Source organism: Peromyscus maniculatus, chromosome 10 (assembly GCF_049852395.1).
Source record: "Peromyscus maniculatus bairdii isolate BWxNUB_F1_BW_parent chromosome 10, HU_Pman_BW_mat_3.1, whole genome shotgun sequence".
Taxonomy (NCBI): domain Eukaryota; kingdom Metazoa; phylum Chordata; class Mammalia; order Rodentia; family Cricetidae; genus Peromyscus; species Peromyscus maniculatus.
In genome coordinates, this window is record NC_134861.1 from 21358273 (window position 1) to 21378558 (window position 20286).

Consider the following 20286-nt stretch of genomic DNA (forward strand, 5'->3'; position numbering starts at 1 on the left):
TAAATCTTTGGGTGTCCTTCCCTTTATATTTAGTAGCAAATTATTTCCCAAGCGAAGCCCAAACTTACACTAATAAATGCAATAGATTCCTCTACTAGATATCACACAGCCGTCAGTGCTGGGTTGGTAGGAGAAAGCATGTTATTACTGTGTATAACCTTTCCCCAAACAGCAAGTTTGACTTGATTTGGATTTGTTGTGGGTTGTTTTGGCTGGTACTGAGTTTTTCATATGTCTGAGTCCATTTGTTTTCCTAACTCTTAGATTAAAATGCGGTTACCCCTATGGTTGAGTGCCTATCCCCTGAGCAAAGATTGCTTCTGAATTTTGGTGAATTGGTGAATGCTTCTCTCTGTTTGTTTGGCTTTCCTACAGCATTATTTTAGAGACACTTCCTGTATAACACTGAATTGTCTTGCTGGGTTCTTGGACTGTAAAACATACAGAGTCAGGGAGAGTGAATGTAACTTATCACACAGAGGTTATTAGTTATTTCTATTTTTGACACAAATGTAGCCTAGAATTGGTCATTTTCAGACTATTCTTAACAACACCAGCATGACCAGGATTTTCATATAGCATGGGTTTATTTTAGTTGAAAAAAGAATGAAATTCAGATGTGGCACTAAAGTTTAGGCTCATCCATGAGTCTTGCCAAATTCTCCACTTATGGACCCTTTAGGGACAGAGTGGTCCTATATCTTTTAAATACTCCATGGGCAACAATTTTAAACAACCCAAGAAATAGGTTACTGATACTTCCTCACCATCTAAAATATTGTTTGTAACCAAAATATTATTCAAATCAAAAGCTCACTTTTGACACCAAACATGGTCAATACTTGGTTTTCCCCTTGGAAACCTGTGGCAGTTATTGTACAGAAAGAGCAATCTTGTACCAGAACCTGGCACTGCTCATTAGTCTTTCTCAGTCAAGAAAGTCCAACCAACTGCTAGCAACTGCTTAGACTAGGCTCATGAAGGGAGACTTCTTTCAGGCCATTCCTGATCTGTATTTTTCTTCATCTCGTCATTCCTCTCAGTCACTGGAGCAGCTTCAGAAGTGGACAGTGTTTCCTCATGCAATGCTGCACTAGGAATGAAGGATGGAGTCCCATAATCCCTCCACTGGGGCACAAAACTTCTATGAGCAGAAGGCTTCTGCAGTCAGGTCTTCTCCACCTTCTCCTGGGAGGAACACAAATGGCTCCAGAGTTTAGCACTGAGTTGACCCTGAGACATTTATTTCTAGGTTGATCCCTACAGGAACAGTAGTGAATGTTCCTAATGTATACTACATTCAACATACCTTAGTGGCGATGGAGCTGTGTGGGAAGCAACCTAACTGCACAATAGAGGAACAGTAACTATCAGCTTGATCATCCCATATAAGGAAACACCCTATGCCATTAAAATAAGACAAGGCAATATGCCCTGACCTCAAGAGGAGTGTATATTAATGCATTTTCTTTACACATGTGTACATATGGGGGACTTGGGAAATGACTCTGTTGGTAAAATGTCTGCCATGGAAGTATGAATCCCTGAGTATAGATTTCCAGAACCTATGTACAAAGCTGTATGGTAGCATGCACCTGTAACCTCAGCACTAAGGGCGCAGAGCCGGAGGGGGGCGGGGGACATCCCTGAAGCTCATTGACCAGCTAGACTAGCTGAATTAATGAGCTTTGTGTTCAAGTAGAGATACTTCTTCAAACAATAAAGGTGTAGTATGAGCCACAACTATGACCAAAATGGTATGATAACCATAAGGGCACAATAATGCAGACACATCTTGGTGGTAACCAACAACTCTCTAGTTGGATTTAAGCCCCACTCAACAAGAGGGAAATCATGTCTGGTAAAGGAAACCTAGCTAACCATACAGGGCTAGTGATGTCATGGATCTTGGGGGAGAAGCTACAGCCACCACTCTACTAATCCAGCACGATTCCTACCTACATTTTAAATATTTGTTCTTATCCCCATCCTCATCCCCCATCAAGGAAACTTCTCTTTGCAACAGTTGGAGACTGTTACAGAAAACGACAGCCAACCAGCATGCAAAGTTGTGGAGCCCAGTCGCAATGTATACACCTACAGAAAAATCTGGTATCTAAGGCTCAGGAAGCATTGCACAGACAGAAAGACTGTAGGAGTCAGAGGATCAGGAAGTTGGCTGTGAGACTGCTAGTCGAGTCAGAGACAGGAAGTAGATGTCTCCTGCTAATGACAGAGGCCGCACTCATCAAGTCTCAACAGCATGACTATCCAAACATGAGCTGAACAAGGATCACACCAATAGAAAAGCCAAATGGACAGGGTAAAGATCATGATACCTCAACCCCACACAAAGAACTACAAGCAATTAAGGAGTACTGAAGATGGAAGAAATAGGCTTCTCCAGGGAAGAGCACACCAATTGGTTATCCAATACCAAATGGTCAGCCCTGAAAACATACATACAAGCAACAACAATGTTGTATTTAGGAATATATATGTATATATACATATATGAATAAATACAAAAATAAATAAGAATACAAATAAAAAAGAGGACACGAATTTGAAAGGGAGCAAGGAGGCGTTATGACAGGGTTTGGCAGGAGGAACGGGGAAGGAGAAATGTAACTATATTATAATTTCAAGAAGAAAAAATGGGGGAAAAGCATAGAGTGGCATATGTGTGCATACACATTCTCACTAAGAAGTGCGTATACCATACACAAACACATACACTATATGTGTATATGTGTGTGTGTGTGTGTGTGTGTATACACACACATACATATTTGTTTGTATGCTGAGTATGTTGATATGGTTCATTAAAGGAAAAGTATTGCAGAGCTAACACAGGAAGTATAACACACAGTTATTCTTAGGGACAAAAGTGTAGGACCATTATCTTATTTGGCAAATACTTGACACTTTCTACAATAAAATTTTTCTTTTTAAATATTATTTTAATTGTACATATTTAATTGTACATATAGTCTGACAGTTTGATATATATTCACAATGAGTATTTCTCACAAATATATAATATCTATGATTTCCTATCAATTAATTGGCATTTGAAACTTTTCAGTTCCTCTCTTCCAGGTATTTATTCCACACGTGCTCAGTTATTGTGAGCTATAGTGCTGTAGATGAGTGCTCATCTCTACTGTGTCTGTTACCCATAACCCAACCTCCTGCCCCCATCCCTACCATGGAAAATTTTTTTCTTGATTTTTTAATGTGATGTTGTACAATGAAGTAGAATGTTGTACAATGCATCATCCCTTGGGACTCAGAAACAAGAGCTCATTTGAGATGCAGCCATTAAAATTAATGTCTCAAAGAAACATAAGAATTATTAAAACATCCAGCAAAGAACATCCATCTACTTTTTCCATCTCAAAGCAACCACAACAAGATTATTACCAGTTGTCTCATTCAGACTTTGAGAAGGAAAAACAGAAACACAAGCAAACCCAGATATTGGCAATACTTCAACATACTGCTTTTTAAGCTAATATGTAGAATTTTAAACTGGTATTTCTTGTAGTTGAATATCATGTGACATGTCAGGCTTTAAACCAAGTTCAAGTCCATTTGAATACATTTTGCAGTCATACTACCCAAATTTTCTTATCCAAACAACACATTTCCAGCCCTGTTCTCTTCTAGAAATGAGGCTGTTTGTATCAGGCATACACCTGGGGGACAGGAGCTATAGAGCATGGGACACTAACCATGGCAGCAGCGTGACTTCAAAGGCAGAACTCACACAGGTTGGCCTGTGTTCTTTGTCTAATAAAGCTCTGACTTGGAGATAAGGACTAACATGAGTGATAGACAATGGATATCCCTGTCTCACTGTCCTTGAACATTGAATTGAAAAGAAGAGTAGATCGCTTCTGAAAGAGGAAAGTGAGCCCCACAGTTTCTGATTGTCCCAGAGGACTCCACCACCCTCCAGTGCCCCAGGACACTGAATCGATCCAGTTCATTTTGGATCTATCTCTTTTCATGTATTTAATGTGTATGAAAGTAGACTTGCTTGTGTATGTTTCTCCTGCCTGTCCTGGAGAGATGAGCATCCAGGCTGTTTTTGCTAGAGCTAACAGGGTAGATGCTGATTCTTAGCAATGGCAGCCGATCCTAAAGAGGGAGTGATGCCTAGTTGTAAAAACCGAATCGCCCCTTTAAAAACACAGAACAGAAATGCATATCGTGATTACATAATCTTGTGGCTGACCACTGGAAAATCTCAGGTGTCTTCATTACTTTACTAATCACTCTGACAAAATGCCTGGTGAAGCAAGCTAAGGGGGGGAGTTGAAACCTGGCTCACAGTTTAAAGGTGTATCCATCATGGTGGGGGATGTGATCAGGGTGGCTGGGACTCCTGTGGTGGAAGAAGCTTATGATAGAGTCTTCCACATCTTAGTGGATCAGGAAGCTGGAAGCCAGATGGGGAAGTGGGGCAGCCAGCTTATAATCTTCAAGGCTTGTCTCTACAGCCCTATGTCTGATAGCTAGGCCCCATGTACAAAAGATCCCACAGCTTTGCAAAACAAAACAAAACAAACCCCAAAACAAACAAAAAAGCCTCCACAAAAAAATGGTACCAGCAACTTGAGGACGAAGTGTTGAAACGCTTGGGCCTGTGGAGGGTCATTCCATATGCAAACTACAACATTAGTCATTTACGTCTTTGCTCATTATTAATAGTGAGTCTTTTTTTCAGAGGTCAAATCAGAGACTAAGTTACATGGTCACCCTAAAGTTATTGCATTCCAAGTCTAGCTTTTGTGCTTCATTGTAATTCCCATCTCGTAATTGAGTCACAATTGCCCAGTTTATATTGAAAATCTAGGATCTCCAGCTATTTCCAAGGGCACTTTGGTGGCAAGGGCACAATGTCATCTCAGGAGTGACACCCTTTCAGAGGAAAGGGTGAACAGAGCTTAGGCGAGGCATGTTTGATTGTGTTTGGGTCAGGGAACAGAAGGGTGCGCTGCACAGAGCAGGACAGCTCTTACCCAGAAGAGGGAAGAGAAAAGCAAAGACTGGGAGGTGAAGATGCACACTGTCACCTTTGGGAGGTGACGAGATAGGCTGAAGGGTGGAACCAAGCCGGCTGGGTGAGTCCTAAGGAGGCAGAAGGGATGCGGGCCCAGGATCTCCAGGTCCCTTCTGCACTTCCCTGGAGAGTTTCAACTCTAACAAGGCATTAGAACTCATACTGACTGGTCGTTATAAATCCTAGAATCATTTTAACCATTCTGGGGCTTGAACTCAGGACATTGCACATGCCAGACAAAAATCTTCTTCCACAGAGCTACATCTCCAGCCTCCCAGAAAAATGTCAATTCATTTATTCTAACCAAATGCAAAAAAATGATATGACTAGTACAATAGAAATATGAATTTTATGCTATGTGGATCAAATGATAGGTTCTGGGGTTTATCTTTAAATATTCCAGCAAAAAGGTGGGCAGTGCAGATCTCGATATCTTTCTCTCTCTCTCTCTCTCTCTCTCTCTCTCTCTCTCTCTCTCTCTCTCTCTCTCTCTCTCTCTCCCTCCCTCTCAGATTTATTATATGTAGTGTTCTGTCTGCATGTATTCCTGCGTGTCAGAATAGAGGACCAGATCTCATTACAGATGGTTGTGAACCACCATGTGGTTGCTAGGAATTGAACTCAGGACCTCTGGAAGAACAGCCAGTGCTCTTAACCACTGAGCCATCTCTCCAGCCTTCTCTTAAACAAAAAGAAGTTGGATGAATATTAGAAAATGCTGATAGTTATTGAAATTGGAGCACTGGCTTAAAAGAATTGGTTTCTTATATTTTTCTACCTTTGATTTAGAAATTACATGAATGTTAAAAAAAGTATGTATTCCCCGGGTCTCCCTCGGACCTACTAAATCAGAACTGCTGTGTAGCCAGATGTGATTACAGAAAAAAATTCCTTCTAATATAATGGATATGTTGGGTTGAATTAGGGTGAGAGACAGATGGGTGGTGGTGGTGCAGATACGGAGCGATGCTGGACCCAGGCAGTGACATGCACACTGGACAGAGAAGGAACGTGAGAAAATGCTGGAATTTAATAAATGAGATTTTGTGTTTAATTAGATGGAGATGAAGTTCAAGATCACATCTTACTGAATGAATGAACAGTGCTGTTACTAACACAGGAAATACCAAAGGAACAGACATAAATAACAAAACGCAGAGAACTCTCAATTTCTGGGTTTTTTTTTTTTGTTGTTGTTGTTGTTTTTGTTTTGTTTTGTTTTGTTTTTTTAAGTACTGGAACCCATCTGTTAATATTATTTCAATATTTTCAGCCAGGTTTAATTGTACCTAACATCACTTGAAGACCCATAATCTAAGTAAATACTGTTTCTGTGCTTCATCTTGGGGATACACCTCTTTAAAACACTAATGTTCAGAACTGGAACTTACTAGCACCTGCTGCAAATGTATGGGAACTGTCTTCATGCGGCCTTTTCAGCCTTTGGGTTGGTTCTCATCCACAGTTTACACAGGCAGGTGCCGCTCCTGGGGTCTTCAGTGCTTTCTGCATTTTCTGCCTTTCCCTCACAATCCCACATGGGAGACTAAGAACAGGCCAAGGCTTTGACTGAGCAAGCCACAATGCCATCCTGCCCCAGAATCCCGTCTTTTGTGATCCACGGTCAGTGGCGCAGATGCCCATGATCAGCCACTTCTATGCATATAGCAGTCTGTCTTTTTCTAGTCATTCCCCTGCCCCCAAGGTGTAAGAGTCTGATGCCAAGACATGACAGCTTTTAGGAAATCCAGTTAAACCCCAAGCTTTCAAACAACTAGGTTTAGATTTGCCCAAGGGACCCAAGGAAGTGGCCTCTGAGTTCCTTGTCTGAGTTCCTGGACCCTCCCTGGAGACTGAGTCTTTCCTGTGATTTCTGTGGACTCCTTGAAGAAAGCCATGGTTCCCCCAAGTCTTTTCATCTCTGTCTGAACCTGCCTTCATCTTCTTAATGGCTAATTAAAAAATTACAACACGAGGATTAAATAGTAAACTCCTCCCCTGCTGCTCTCTGCCTAATTTCTGAGGCCTCAAGCTAAAGGACTTAAAAGGAATTAGAAGGAGCCACATTCACTTGGCAAACTGCATTCTAGTGTGTGTGTGTGTGTGTGTGTGTGTGTGTGTGTGTGTGTAGAGATGGTCTAGTGGGCAGCCCTTCCATGCAAGGTGTGCTTGCTCATTATTTACTTCTTATTCAGAAGAGCAGATATTACCCAACATTATGACTTTCACTTGTGCATGCTGAAAGAATTTTGGTGTGTGTGTGTGTGTGTGTGTGTGTGTGTGTGTGTGTGTGTGTGTGCAGGCTTTGTTGCCTGGCAATTCCATTTAACTCTGAAGCAGGGAGTTGTTTTAAAGCTCACACTTATATCTTTTCCATGAAGGTTAGAGTCTGAGCTCGTTTGGAACTCGCCCGCATTCACAGCATGGCATGCACGCATAGGCTGTGGCAGGATCCAGTTTGCAAAGAGGTGTTGGGAGGCAGGGTCTACAGAGTAACCAACAGTGCTTCAGGTGGATCTGTTTACACAGTATCTTCACACTGCTACACACTTACTAGAGAAAGGGCTTCGAATCCACATCAGTCAGCTTGCTCTCTGTTCTAGACTGTTCTTCATCAATTGTTGTTTCTTGTGATTATACAGTTTGACTTTATCATCCCTTTGATAACCATTTCTGCATGAAAATTGACTTTATATTTCATTTTTCCCGTCTGTTATCTTAGCTGCACGCACGCAAACACCCTTTGTGCAGCACTGGTAATATAACTGATCGGGCGAAGCTGTGCCGTAAGAAATCAAAACCATAATAATGGCTTTGGGTTTTGCATTTTAAATACAGCGTTCATTGTTGTGCTGAGGTTTCCGATCCCTTCCCAGACATTATGGAGATTACCTTTGGTAATGCTTATTTCATTGTACTTTGATATAAAATAATGTGTGTCATAAATCAACGGAGGGACTGCCATTAAACAGGAAAGAGCCTACTTATGATATGAACAATTTGCTTTTCTAATTTGAGGAAGATTGAGGCATTTTAATTATGGAAGATCTTTGTAAATGAGACTGGAATTTGATATCAAATTATATTCCTTATGGAATTGTAGGTTAGAAATAATCAAATCCGTATTCATTAATTTTACATTATTTTTTCCACACTCCAAACAAAAAAACATTTACAGAAGCAATTGCTGAATAAAGACCCGTGCTCTTGTTAAGCTTACAAAAGTTACATTTCTTCATTGAAGAAAAAAGGGACGGACGATGGGGAATGAGTTGTTGCTGTGAGGTATTTTGGCAACTGTGCACTTCAAATTTTTATAAATTTGAAATTGAGGAAGTTATGCTTAAAGGTTGAAAGGTTGAAACTGTCTAAGAACAGACCCAGGAGCCAAGGCCAGGGCAAGAGTGCAATCTCACATGGGTGGTGTATTTCCCGGGTTAAGATGGCTTCCATTTGGAAGAGAATGGAGTTTTGCCCAGAGTAGTACTCGTCTGAACCTTAGGGGAGTCCTCGTCTTAAAGGTGAGCAGAGTTCTGAACACGGCCATCGCGAATGATTTAAAATTATGAGCACTCTTCAAATTGTTTAAAACATTGATTTTTTTATAAAATGGATTTCCCTGTTTTATGCGCCCAGTGATTCTGTAATTACAGGCACCAGACCTGCTTCGTGCTGCAGCTGGGGTTATCTTCACAGCATCCCCTTCCCTTTTCTTCCCTTCCACGCTTTCCCCCATTAATAACTTCCCTGGTTTTCCTCGCTGCTGGAACAGACATATCATTCTTTGTTCTTGCTCATAAATCACCCTGTGACTGAGGAACCAGGAAGTCATTACGGGTGAAGGGTAGGTCAGGTCGAAAATTCAAATTGATCTAACCTGTTCTAGGAAAGAGAAGCACCCTATCCCAAGCAAAGCACCAGGCTGCACGGTTCCAGGAGTTTTTAATAAGCCCCTGGAAGAGGCAGTGGCAGCTTCTGAGCAAGGGCTGAAAAGACTCCTGGGAACTCTGAAGTTGTCCAGGTGAGTATTTGATTATGGGCCTAAGGATGGCGTTCTCCATCCCCAGCACACTGGTCACTCTTTGCTCCCGTCTTCTCCATTCTCTCTTCCCCTTTCTCACTGAAAGTAAAGTTCTAGAACATAGTATAGAAATGAGCCAAATTTCTATTCGAAAGGACTCTTATAGTTGAGAAATGTATATATTTCTCCCCGTGTGTTAGATATTGGGCTTGCATAAACACATATACATGCACACCTGCGTGCACACACATGCATAAAGAGAGAGAGAATGACACCGAATTTTGTGCAAATTACCAAACCATGTGACACGATAGTTAATTTAAAAACTCTAGCTGGGTTAATAAATCCTATCTTTTCAGTGCTAAAATACCCACCCCTAACCCTCAACACTCTTCCATCCTCCTCGTTGCTCAGGTTAGTAAAGATCTGAAGTAGTGTTCAATGTGTTTTGTAAAACTCTTTGTCAAGGTGAACTGAGTGTAATATTAGGCCTTTGTCAGTCTGAACCCACACCTGCCACACACAAGGGTTTCAGCATTTCATGCACATCATAACTTGACTCTAAATCTATAGAAACAGGAAAAGCCGTAGAGCAAAGCTATCCAGATGTTGCTGAGTCTGTGCGATTGTAAATTTTAAAAGCACAAGCTTTCCATCCAGATTTAGTGCAGCGGGAACTGTATGAAAATTCCAAGACCCCCTGGTTTACTGAAGTGTTTGGCCATTTCTGCAGGAACCAGAACAGATGTACCGAGGTCGGCAATAAAGCCGTGACAATAAGGAACATTTCCACATCAGCTCACTCAACTGACAATAATAAGGACCAACATTGGGCACTGGAGGAGGGGCCTTTCCATACTTTTTAAACTCAATGTCACTAAGCAAATTCATCCTTAGCAGTAGGTTGGGTCATGATTCCAGGAGGACCATGACCTTCTTTCTTCCGAACACATTGGGATAGTTCACTTTATGATATATTTTTAATAAAAATAATATAAGGTCATTGTATAGACCTTTGCATTTACCTTTACAGAAGTTTGTAATTTTATTATAATGTGTAATATCTAAGAAACCCAGTCCAGTGCTTGAGACCCATCAAAGTTTGAAATTTGAAGCTTATTTTTAGAGCCAATGTTGGAAATAGAGGACTGTGCACCTGATGTTGGAGTCATAGTCTAGGGATGCCTTTGGGTGACCATTAGCTTCATAACTCCCATCTCTGGACAAAGAAGATGCTGAGGTCAGGCTATACCCTGCCCTAAGTTTCCTCATGTTGTATGAAGCAGTGGTTTTCTAGGCTGTGCCTTGGACTGAGAGACTCCATTCTATAGGCAGCATCTGACTCCATTTTGTATGCATGAGTTTATGTGTTCATGTGTGTGTGCATGTGTGTGTGAACATTTGTGTGTAGGTGTAGGTGTGTAGACATGTATGTGGAGGACAGATGTCAACTTTGGGTATCTCCCTCAGTTACTCTACCCTTGTATTTTGAGTTTTGAGACAAGACCTCTCACTGAACCTGCTCACCCGATTCAGCCTGACTAGATGGCCAGCAAGTCCAGATAAGCTCCTGTCTCCCCTCCCTCGCACTGGGATATGGGTGCACACTGCCATGCTCTACTTTCCACATCGATGCTGAGGCTCAAACTCAGGTCCTCTTGTTTGCTGGGTAAAAACCTCATTAGCTGAACCATCACACCCCCCACCCCCGGGAACTCCATTCTAATATGAATGCAGAAGCAGGATGATTCTGCCTCCTGGTGAACACATTAAAACCATCATTTGTCCGGCACCACCCACAGAACACAGCCTGCTAACTTATTCCTAAAATCATAAAGAACTCTACCCTATAAAGTTAACAAAGTAAATCAGGACTGCAAACGCACATGGCCACACTGAAATAGGAAAACCAGGCCTGAGAACTTAAACAATACACCACACTGAGAAAGGATGGAAGCATCCTCATTTGGACCGCATCAAAACCCCTGCTGACTCATCTTCTGGCCACCTGATATGTATGTCAAGAGAGCTCCGGCTTGTTGAGGGACTCAGTCCCCAGCATTGACGCAGCCTCCCCCATCTGTTAGCCCACCTGCTCATCTGTCTGGATCTGGTCCTGCCCCTGGCCCTCACACCCTCCTCTTCTCCATCTCTCTTCTCCAGCTCAACTCAACTGCAAGATGCGAGTCAGGTTTGAGATGCCAATGTGCAGTAGAGCTCTGGCAGAGTTACCTGACCTTCCCCACCGCCAGAGACTCTTCCTGTATTTCCACCTTGTCCTGCTCAGCTTGGTCCTAGGACCCTGATTAGGGATGAGGAATGAAGAAAGGACAGTGACACCAAAGGAACGACAAACACACAGACCAGGAGAGCTGGGGTCAGGTGGACTGTACGCACCCTGATGGAGTGGCACCAACTGTCCAAATACCCCAAAAGTTCAGTGTGCTTATTATGTGCAGCATGGGGCGGAGTTAGCTGGTTTAGGCAGGAGTGTCTGTAGGTGAGCAGTCTCAGGCTGTGAAGATGCAGGAGGAGGAAGCTGCAGTCACAAGTTTTTAGACGCACTGATCAATCGTTTGCAGGCACTGTTACATGGATTAGGAAAGAAGGCTTCGCCAGTTTCCCAAGTGCCCAAGGCCCTGGTCCTTGACATGTTCCGCTCACCCCGAGCTGTTCATGTTCACTTAGAACTTCACTCATTCAAGACCTCACTCTCTCCCTATAATTGTTACCAGATTCCCACTTCCACCTCTCAGTTCCATTTCTTTGAAACTCCTTGAATTTTATTTCGGCTCCTTCAACCTTTTGCAGCCATTCTGTAAGATGCTTACATATATAGATGTATTTACTACTGTGGGATGTGTCATATAAGGTGTGACAGTTAACATTAATAGTGAAGATTGTAATTAAAAAAGGCTGTGATGCCTTGGCCAGTTATCAAGGACATCAGGACTGCCTGACAGATTGCTGCCAATGAAACTGATGTGCCTTGTGAATTTGTTATTCAATACATTCTGCCATCGTGGAAAGACTCAAGTATTTCTGTTCCTGATGTAACATACAACAATAGGCCACCATTTTGGTGCATGAATCTCCCACCTTCTCATCCTAGTCACACTGCACCCCACCCGCTCCTCTGTCGGATACCATGCCTGCATGTGATTACAGGGGTGGATCCCCACGGATCAATGGTAACCCATTTGTATCACTTTGTGAAACAATACAACTAGAGGTTTAGTCTTACCATTTTCTTATTAGTGTGTGTGTGTGTGTGTGTGTGTGTGTGTGTGTGTGTGTGTGTGTGTGTGTGTGTGTTCCATCTGCACAGAGTGTACAGCATGTGTGTGGAGGTCAAAGGACAATTTTGTAGAGTCACTTCTCTTTCAAGCTTTATCCAGGTTCCAGGGATTGAACTCAGCTCACCCAGCTTTCATGTCAAGTGCTCCTATCCACTGAGCCCTCCTGCCAGCCCACTATAGAGTTTTGGGTCTAATGGGACACCCTTGCATTCCTGATCATTTTCTCTCAAGCAAGACTCCCTATACACCAGCAGAGAGATCTTAAATAGCTCTCATGTAAGCAATTTAAAGCAGAAAGAAAATGTGATTTCTTTGGTAGTATATGGATTTTTAAAATTCTTCCTCAGTCTTTGCTTTGCTTTATCTGCATTAATTAGAAATTCAATTTAAAAAAAATATGTGTATATATGTTTGTGCACATTAGTACAGGGACCCACAGAGGCAGAAGATGTGTCTGATTCCCTGGAGTTAGGGAAAGTTTTGAGACTTGCTACACAGGTGTTCAGAACTGAACTCAGGTCCTCTTGAGAGCAGTGTTCATTCAACTCATGAGTCATCTCTGCAGGCCCCAAATTCGTTTCTGATGGGAATGTTTCACTCTGCTGCTACTACGAAGGCAGCAGGCACTTCAGACAGAGGAAGTGCTCTCTGGGAAAAGGAAGATGTGAAGTAGGACTATGTAAGATGCCAGCTCTGACCTCAGGGTAGCTTCCAGAACTGGATTAAGGGGCAGTTGACAAGCAGGCAAACATTTCACGGAGCATGTGTACAACACAGTTATGGGGCCATGCCCACCAGCTGCTTTTCCATCACATTTGGGAAATAGTAAAGCTAATGAAGTTTCAGAGGCAATTTCTGGAATTTCAAAAAATATTTTTCTACCATGACTCAGGTTTTGCAAAGCCAGTTTTATTTGTGTTCTTCCTCCTCCTCCTCCTTCTCCTTCTCCTCCTCCTCTTCCTCCTCCTTCTCTTCCTGTTCCTTCTCCTCCTTCTCTTCATCCTTTCCTCTCCTCCTCCTTCTCCTTCTCTTCCTCTTGTCCTCTTCATCATCTCCTCCTCCTCCTCCTTCCCCTCCCCCTTCTCCTCCCACTTCTTCTCTCCTTCCTCCCCTGTCCCTCCTCCTCATGCAGTGCAGTTCCCATGGGCCACTACAATTCCTTCCTGCTATTTACTTTCAGAGAGACCCCAAGTGCTAAGCAAGCAGCAAAATGACAACGAGGAGGAAGAAGCAGCAGAGGCAACACCAAGAAAAGGTTAGTGGCCCTTTTTCTTGGAGAAGGGACTTTGACTGAAACTCCTTGACCTATGGGATAGCAGTATGTCATTAGGGGTCATTTTATTGCTATGTTCCTTTGGCAGAATAATAAGATTAAGTTTTCCCCTAGGTCTGTGACCTGTCTAATTTCAGATTTGTATACATTTTAGCACTGTCAGGTATGGGTTCCATCTCATGAACTGGGCCTTAAGTCCGGTTTTTGAAAGTGGTTGCTTACTCCCATAATACTTGTGCTACTATTATACCAGTGTGTCTCCAAGCAGGTCACTGTTGTAGGTCACAGGGCAAAGTTCCTTCATCACTATGGAATGCTAGTCCATAGGGATGAAGCTTCTAGCTGGGCACCAGCTGGGTTTCTTCAAGTATGATGACACAAGTAAGTTGTATCTTAAGTCACGGGGCCTTAGCATCAGGGTATGGAGGTAACCAAAACCTTGGCAATAGCAACATCAGACCATTGCTCAACCTCTTGCAGCAGATGGTAACTAACACAGACCACAACTGGACGGTGGGCAGACAACGAAGCAGAGAGGCCTGGGTAACTTGCCTTTTGGTTTTGCGTTTTTCTTGTATGTTTTGTTTTTCTTTTGAGATTCTTTGTGTATTAAAAAGTACACATGCATAAAATATGGTCTAAAACTGGAGAATAATCCTAATATTTACATTTCACAACCAATAATTATAAGTGATACAAAAACATAAAAAGAAGGTTCAAAGTCCATCCACGTTGGAGGTTGTCTTGAGGTTCATTCTCATCTTCTCACTGCCCAGCTCCAGCCCAAGTCTGTCTAGGAGCATGGGAAGTGTGTTCTCAGCAGATACTTCAAGGAGAATGTGAGAGGCCGTGACAGCAGCAGAGTCCACAGCCTGCTCCTGCTTTCCTCCATCCCCTTTCCTCTTCTCCTCTGTCATCTGCGTGTTCGCTTTTGATTTATCTGTCTGTTTGCTTGTTTTCACATTCAGTTAGTCCTGAAGCTGCAGGATAGCCTCAGGCAGGATTTGCCACTGACAAACAAGACTCAGTGTTCTTGCTTTGCCAAGCTGGTCAGTGGGAAGGGAGGAGCCATTTGGACATGTGCTTGTTCACAGAGGAGAGAGTCCTGTCATGGTTTTGGGAGGAATTATTCTGCCACCCTCTTCTCTTGATTAGACACAGCTATCTGGAGGGTAAGGCTGAGTGCATACACTGTACTCTATCAGCTTTAGGTTTTTCTTTAATTGAGTTTTATTATGAAAACTTTAAGCATGCATAGAAATGGAATGTGTTTTATGTATGTTTATGAAGAACCCCCATGCATTTGTCACCAACACCCACCAGTAACTGGCAATGCACTTTAAAACATGCACCTGTGGAAATGGCTGCAGGCAGGTGCAGGTGAGTGGTCACGGGGCACAACCATCACTGGTTTCTACTGGTATGTGATGAAGCCACACCTCACACATCAGCACCGATGGGGGACTTCACATTGCATTTGAGTCATAAAGACCTCATTCACTGCCCTCACATAAGGGAGTTTCAAAGCAAACGAAGCTAGAATGACTCCTACATTGTTACTTTCCTCCCTTTTCAGTTAAGACTTGCAAACAGCTTAAGCATGTTGCTTTACAACTAGAAGTGAAGACAGAACCATTGGCTAAATACAGAGTAATGCTTCCTGTGCAGCTATATGCTTGGAAAGAAGCCAGTGGGGTGTGTGTGTGTGTGTGTGTGTGTGTGTGTGTGTGTGTGTGTGTAAAATCTATAAATAGCTTAGGGTCCTAACACAATACAAGTTTATTTTGTGGTTCATTCACTAAGATGATAGAGGCTGGACTGTAGAACTGGGCATACAGTCACTGAAGGCCCCTGCTGCTGAATTCTCTGCTGCTACCATCTTGAAAATGTTGACTTTTGAGCAAAGCATGTTCCTTTTGGCAATATGGTAGTCTTTCTTTCCCAGACCTTTTGAGGGACGAGTCACTGTTCCAGGGATGACATCATTAACTTATTAAGACTTTCTGCATTGCCCACTTCATATCTAAGACTTGACTTAAATACACCAAGACATGAGCAGGGGCTCAAAGAGACAGCTCAGTGGCCAAGAGTGTAGAGCACAAGCATGAGGCCCAAAGTTCAAATCCCCGGCATCCCTGGAAAAGGCTGAGCGGGGCTGCATGCTTGCTGTGGAGGGAGGAGATGGGAGGCTCACCAGGGCTTGCTGGCTGCTGGCCTAGTCCCAGGGAGAGACCCTGCCTCCAAGCTGGAGTGTGACCCAAGACATTCAGGTTCCGTTTCTGGCCTCTGCACGGGCACCTGCTCTCCCCACAACACATTAGCTAAATGCCATTGTCACTGCTGTCACAGAACACACAAGGCAGGCTAATTCGTAAGTGGGAAACCTACTGTTCACACTTCTGGAGGCAGGGAAACAGGGGATCAGACAGCTTGTAGGTTCATGTCTCATGGGGACTCAAGCTCCGCCCAATGGCCATACCTTAAATAATGTCTTCACACTGTGGAAAGAGCAAGGCACTTAGAAGCTCCCTCTTTCTGGCCCCTTACATACAGTCACTGACCCACACCTCTCCATAGCTCCTCTCTCCACATTATCATGTTGGGGTGCAGTTTGTAGCACATGGATTTTGAGGGAAGGGGGAAAACATTTGACCGTTGACTACAACATCAGACTTTAGCTGTCTGAGTCCCAAGACGCACATCAGGAAAGATAAGATTCTACAATATTCCGAGAATAGGATTTGAGATTAAACAGACCACCTGAAAAACTGAGTGAAGAATGTGTGCTCTGGAAAAGAAAAAGCACCTTTCCTAGGGGCTGTCACATGATGGGACCATGGTGACATGTCCAGGGCTCCCCACGTTACTCTGTTGCATCATTTCTCTGGGTCACACATTATTCAAGTTCAACCATTATTCTCACCTTTGAAATCCTTCCATCTTGTAATTCTGAGTGTGTTTTGCTGGAGTTTGAACACACATTGATCTCGGTAATAGTAAACTTTTCTACTTTATAGTTTACTCTAAAGTCTGGAATTCTACGCAATTGATTTTTCAATCAATAGCATTTCATTTTTGTTAAAGTCTTCTGCTAACTTTTATGGGTGAGGGGTGATAATTAATCATGTTAGATAATATGAAGGTCCAGGAAGTCTTAGGATTTTAGTTGAAAATGTACAATGATGGAATATCACCTGTCTTGAAGAAAATTTTAACCACAAATCATACATTCATTACTCTAAGGAAAATTTTACTCTGAGGATCCTTGTTTTGCTTTAGAAGTTGGGAACTGACCCTGGTAGACAATGGATGTGGGAATGGGGGACTGGCAAGCAGAGGCCTTCTATGAAACCCACATTTTTAAGAAGGCTACAACATTATCAAATCTACTAAGCACCTTAGGATGATAATTCTTAGCCCCATTTTCCCAGTCCACAAAGCACCTAGGTCTGTAAATTGTCAGAGAATTTTGATTTGTTTCTTGCATAAGAATCAAGACTTCAAATACTGTATCATAACAATCTGTTTTTAAATGTTCCCCACCTGTAAAATAGACACATGGTAGAGTTTCCTTCAGCTCACAATTTAATATCTCTGTGTGTGTGTGTTTGTGTATGTGTATGTGTATGTGTATGTGTGTGTGTATCTTTGTGAATCATCTCTGAACATATCTGTGTGGGCATGTCTGTGTATGTTTGTGTGTGTGTGTGTGTGTGCATGCACGTGTGTCTTTGTTTTTGTGTGTGTACATGTTTGAGTGTGTATGTGTGCATGTATATGTGTCTCTGTGTGTGCATGTGTATGTGTCTTTGTTTCTGTGTGTGCGTGCATGTGTGAGTGTGTATCTGTGTATGTTTCTCTCTGTGTGTGTCTTTGTTTCTCTGTGTGTGCCTGTGTGCATGTGTGTGTTACTTTTATGAAGGCGTTTGGTCCTCCTACAATTAGCACCAATTGAAAAGGCACCGTGTACAACCAGACTGAGAGCAGAGCATCGTCTCCGAGAGTTATGCTGGGCTGTGTGGACAGCTGGGCCTGCAAACATTGCATCTGTGTTAGAGTCATCGCTTGGACCACAGGCTCCACCCAAGCTGCTGGTATTCTCCAGGGCACGAAGAAGTTAAGAATGGCAGCTTGGCATATAGACATGTCCTCAGGAAAGGACTGGCTGCTGGATATTCCTAGTGAGTTACTTTTCTCCAGTGAAAGTAATGGAGAGAAACTAAATAAATACTTATGGAAATTCCCTTATATTTCCTTAAGGGTAGGTAAAAGAAAACAGCTACTTTTTCCTGTGGAATAGTGTTTACTTTCTACCAATGTTTAGAATATAGGGACTAAGAAGTGGAGGAACTCCTCAACTTCGTACAAAGTGACAATTATGGCTTGCCCATAGTCAAAGGGAAAAGCCAATCCGGATGTCCTGACATGGAGTGTCCCCTTAGTTAATGTCAGTGTGGCTAAGGAGGACACTGTGGAATCGTGGTGTGAAGATCTTACCAGCTGCTGCAGATGGTACAAGGGAACGGGCCACCCTGTAAATTTGGAGCTGGGATACACAGGCAAGAGGCAGAGGCTCCCATTAATTCAAGGGCAGGAGGCTGAATACTCAGGTCCAGAAACAACAGAAAAGGGGGTTTTGAGGTGGACTTTCTTTTATCTAGTTAAAAAAGAGACAATTTTCTGTGCATTGGTGTTTTGTCTGCATTCATGGCTATGTGAGGTTGTTGGACCCTCTGGAACTACAGTGGGACAGGTGTGAGGGTGCTGGGAATCGAACCCAGGTCCTCTGGAAGAGCAACCAGTGTTCTTAACTGCTGAGCCATCTCTCCAGCCCCCAAATAGACAAATTATCTAATGTCTCCTTGTGGCCCTTAGGCTTCCAGCCTGGACCCCTGGCATATCCTTTCTCCACAAAACCAAAGGGAACAAGAAATGAGGCAGAAGATAGGAAATTCTGAGAAGGGAGAATGGTTTGGACACCAAAGACCACCCAAGAGTGTGCCAGACAAGCACAGGGAGAAGAGGAGAAGCAACAGATCCCTGGGTGGGCTGGGGCAGGGCATGACAGAGCCTGGAGGATGCCCGAGATCATCCTGGCTCAGTCACATGACCCTGTGTATCAGGACAGAGGGCACTGGAGCCGTTGTGTTCAAAGGCAAGGTGAAGCAGTCCAGGGGGCATGACAGGGTCCTCCTGAGTGCCACCTCAGCTTGTTCGTTCCCACCCGATCTTAGCAGAGGTCTGGCCTGGCTTGCCTCTTGGGGTGGGAAACATTGGAGAGCAGAGTGGTGCCGGCCAGGCTGAGACACATGAACGGCTCTTGAACTCTTTCTCTGAGGACAGTGCTCAAGTCTCGTGATCACTGAACCTTAGACCCAAGGCAAGCTGGGAGAACCCTGCTACATGGCTTCAGAGAGAAGTGGTGCCCACAGGTCTGCCCTGGTGCATCTTGTTGCTTCTCAGTTCTTGAGATCATGCGGCCAGAGAAGGCCAGAGATTCCACCTGCACATGCTACAGGCGAGTTGGTTCTTGCTTCCTTCAGGAGGCTCACAGATGAATGGAGTAAGACGGTGTATGGAGCCATGGTCTCATCATCACAGACGAGCAGTGGGTGGTACTTCACAGAGATGCAAGCCGACAGCACTTGCTCTCAATGGGCTGTGGTCATGGGCCTTTACATCTGCCAGCATCACGTGGTGAACTACGGGCAGAACAGACACCCTCAGTTAGAACAGGACTAGCACCCCGGGTCACCCTATTTTCTTGTTAAAATTTTACAGACTTATTTTTATTTTTATCATTGTGTGTGTGTGTGTGTGTGTGTGTGTGTGTGTGTGTGTGTGTGTGTGTGTGTGTGTTTTACAGGTAGTTGTGAACAGCCTAATGTGGGTACTGGGAATCAAACACGGATATCTACAAAGTCACAAAGTCAACAGGTCTGGTAACTGCTGAGCCATCCTCGTTCCCACTCTTTCTGGTTGATTTTGAGTTCTCCAGCCACAAGTTGCAATAGCTGTTGGGCAGGGCTAACCCATCAGGACTGATGATTTCTGTTCCTCAGCCTCTGGGAAGCAGGGGTGGACAGCTGCGAGTCTTCTTCGATCCTATCTTCCCCCCATAGCCAGGCAGGGGTGAGGATATGGTAACAGGCCTTGGAGGTTCTTAGTGCACTTCTCACAGATGTCACAGACAGAGCTGGTCCCTTCCCCAGGATGGAAGCACCCAGCTTCTTCGGGACACTGGTAATACCCTTCTTCTCAGATTTCTCACTGTCCCAAATGCTTTCTCTGCTCCTCACCATCGAGGGAATTCAGGAAGTTATCCAGTCCAAGGATCTCTTTCCAGGCTCAACTGTTGGTCATAGGAAAGTCACCTAGGCTGTCATCAGCTCAGGTATCCAGAGCACTTTACTTCTCCATAAGGCTGGTGTACAGCAGAGCCCCGAGAGATGAGCCCCCTCTTTCTTCAGGGTCTGGTCTATGTTTGTTCTAAGAGATGGGATGGAAAGTCAGCAATCCTCACATGGGTGGACTTCCCACTCCTATACCATCACTGTCCAGAAGTCGATCCTGGGCATCAGGTCCCTTTTCCATTCAGAAATAACAATTGCTCTGGGCTACT